Genomic DNA, 3339 nt, shown 5'->3' on the forward strand with positions numbered 1-3339 from the left:
GAAACCGTTATGATTCACTGAAGCCTGCTATTTGGCTCCACTATGCACTGGTCTAGTTAGGGTCCCTCTGTGTTGTGTGTGTGTGTGTGTGTGTGTGTGTGTGTGTGTTGTGTGTGTGTGTTGTGTGTGTGTGTGGTGTGTGGTGTGTCTGTGTGTGTAGAATAATTGAAACTCAACTCGCATTCCTGCCCGTCTCTAGTTACCAGTAGAGTAAAGGTATGAGATTGAGGGAGAGAAGGAATTAAAGGAAGAGATCGAGAGGATTGGGAAAGTGTGGGGGCAGAAGGAGAATAGTGATGGGGGAGGTGTGGGGGAAGAAGGAGAGTAGTGATGGGGACGTGTGGGGCAGAAGGGAGTAGTGATGTGGTCGTGTGGGGGCAGAAGGAGAGTAGTGATGGGGACGTGTGGGGGCAGAAGGAGAGTAGTGATGGGGGACGTGTGGGGCAGAAGGAGAGTAGTGATGGGGGACGTTGGCGGCAGAAGGAGAGTAGTGATTGTGGGGCAGAAGGAGAGTAGTGATGGGGGACGTGTGGGGGCAGAAGGAGGTAGTGATGGGGACGTGTGGGGCAGAAGGAGAGTAGTGATAGGGACGTGTGGGGGCAGAAGGAGAGTAGTTGATGGGGGACGTGTGGGGGCAGAAGGAAGTAGTGATGGGGACGTGTGGGGGCAGAAGAGAGTAGTGATGGGGGACGTGTGGGGCAGAAGGAGGTAGTGATGGGGGACGTGTGGGGCAGAAGGAGAGTAGTGAATGGGGGACGTGTGCGACAGGGGGAAGAGAAGAGATAGTGATGGGGACGTGTGGGGCAGAAGGAGAGTAGTGATGGGGGACGTGTGGGGCAGAAGGAAGAGTATGGATGGGGACGTGTGGGGGCAGAAGGAGAGTAGTGATGGGGGACGTGTGGGGGGAGAAGGAGAGAGTGATGGGGACGTGTGGGGGCAGAAGGAGAGTATGATGGGGACTTGGGGCAGAAGGAGAGTATCGATGGGGGCTGTGGGGGCAGAAGGAGAGTGTGATGGGGGACGTGTGGGGGAGAAGGAGAGTAGTGATGGGGACGGTGGGGGCAGAAGGAGAGTAGTGATGGGGGACGTGTGGGGGCAGAAGGAGAGTAGTGATGGGGGACGTGTGGGGGCAGAAGGAGAGTAGTGATGGGGACGTGCTGGGGGCAGAAGGAGATAGTGATGGGGGACGTGTGGCGGCAGAAGGAGAGTAGTGATGGGGGACGTGTGGGGCAGAAGGAGAGTAGTGATGGGGGACGTGGTGGGGGCAGAAGGAGAGTAGTGATGGGGGACGTGTGGGGGCAGAAGGAGAGTAGTGATGGAGGACGTGTGGGGCAGAAGGAGAGTAGTGATGGGGACGTGTGGGGGCAGAAGGAGAATAGTGATGGGGAGGTGTGGCGGCAGAAGGAGAGTAGTGATGGGGGACGTGTGGGGGCAGAAGGAGAGTAGTGATGGGGGACGTGTGGGGGCAGAAGGAGAGTAGTGGATGGGGGACGTGTGGGGGCAAGAAGGAGAGTAGTGATGGGGGACGTGTGGGGGCAAAAGGAGAGTAGTGATGGGGGACGTGTGGCGGCAAAAGGAGAGTAGTGATGGGGACGTGTGGCGGCAGAAGGAGAGTAGTGATGGGGGACGTGTGGGGGCAGAAGGAGAGTAGTGATGGGGACGTGTGGGGGCAAAAGGAGAGTAGTGATGGAGGACATGATGAGGGCAGAAGGAGAGTAGTGATGGGGACTTGTGGGGGCAGAAGGAGAGTAGTGATGGGGGACGTGTGGGGGCAGAAGGAGAGTAGTGATGGGGACGTGTGGGGCAGAAGGAGAGTAGTGATGGGGGACGTGTGGGGCAGAAGGAGAGTAGTGATGGGGACGTGTGGGGGCAGAAGGAGAGTAGTGATGGGGACGTGTGGGGCAGAAGGAGAGTAGTGATGGGGGACGTGTGGCGGCAGAAGGAGAGTAGTGATGGGGGACGTGTGGGGGCAGAAGGAGAGTAGTGATGGGGGACGTGTGGGGCAGAAGGAGAGTAGTGATGGGGGACGTGTGGGGGCAGAAGGAGAGTAAGTGATGGGGGACGTGTGGGGGCAGAAGGAGAGTATCGATGGGGACTTGTGGGGGCAGAAGGAGAGTAGTGATGGGGACGTGTGGGGGCAGAAGGAGAGTAGTGATGGGGGACGTGTGGGGCAGAAGGAGAGGTAGTGATGGGGGACGTGTGGGGGCGAAAGGAGAGTAGTGATGGGGGACGTGTGGGGGCAGAAGGAGAGTAGTGATGGGGGACGTGTGGGGCAGAAGGAGAGTAGTGATGGGGGACGTGTGGGGGCAGAAGGAGAGTAGTGATGGGGGACGTGTGGGGGCAGAAGGAGAGTAGTGATGGGGGACGTGTGGGGGCAGAAGGAGAGTATCGATGGGGACGTGTGGGGGCAGAAGGAGAGTAGTGAGGGGGACGTGTGGGGCAGAAGGAGAGTAGTGATGGGGGACGTGTGGGGCAGAAGGAGAGTATGATGGGGACGTGTGGGGCAGAAGGAGAGTAGTGATTGGGGACGTGTGGGGGCAGAAGGAGAGTAGTGATGGGGACGTGTGGCGGCAGAAAGGAGAGTAGTGATGGGGACGTGTGGGGGCAGAAGGAGAGTAGTGATGGGGACGTGTGGGGGCAGAAGGAGAGTAGTGAGGGGACGTGTGGGGCAAGAAGTAGTATGGGAACGTGTGGGGCAGAAGGAGAGTAGTAGATGGGGACGTGTGGGGCAGAGGAGGAGTGATGGGGACGTGTGGGGGAGAAGGAGAGTAGTGATGGGGACGTGTGGGGCAGAAGGAGAGTAGTGATGGGGACGTGTGGGCAGAAGGAGGAGTGATGGGACGTGGGGCGGGGGGAGAAGGAGAGTAGTGATGGGGGACGTGTGGCGGCAGAAGGAGAGTAGTGATGGGGGACGTGTGGGGGCAGAAGAGAGTAGTGATGGGGACGTGTGGGGCAGAAGGAGAGTATCGATGGGGACTTGTGGGGGCAGAAGGAGAGTTAGTGATGGGGGGACTTGGGGCAGAAGGAGAAGTAGTGATGGGGACGTGTGGGGGCAGAAGGAGAGTAGTGATGGGGCGACGTGTGGGGGCAGAAGGAGAGTAGTGATGGGGACGTGTGGGGCAGAAGGAGAGTAGTGATGGGGGACGTGTGGGGGCAGAAGGAGAGTATTGATGGGGGACGTGTGGGGGCAGAAGGAGAGTAGTGCATGGGGGACGTGTGGGGCAGAAGGAGAGTAGTGATGGAGACGTGTGGGGGCAAGAAGGAGAGTAGTGATGGGGAACGTGTGGGGGCAGAAGGAGAAGTAGTGATGGGGACGTGTGGGGGCAGAAAGAGAGTAGT

The 3339-nt window shown here is 58.9% G+C and overlaps 1 pseudogene; it reads left to right on the forward strand.

The window, feature by feature from the left end:
• The first annotated feature begins 748 nt into the window (after positions 1-748).
• LOC111960885 (seizure 6-like protein) overlaps positions 749-3339 on the forward strand; it is a 50921-nt pseudogene continuing 48330 nt past the window's right edge.

The sequence above is a fragment of the Salvelinus sp. IW2-2015 genome, linkage group LG4q.1:29 (genome assembly GCF_002910315.2).
Source record: "Salvelinus sp. IW2-2015 linkage group LG4q.1:29, ASM291031v2, whole genome shotgun sequence".
Classification (NCBI taxonomy): Eukaryota; Metazoa; Chordata; class Actinopteri; order Salmoniformes; family Salmonidae; genus Salvelinus; species Salvelinus sp. IW2-2015.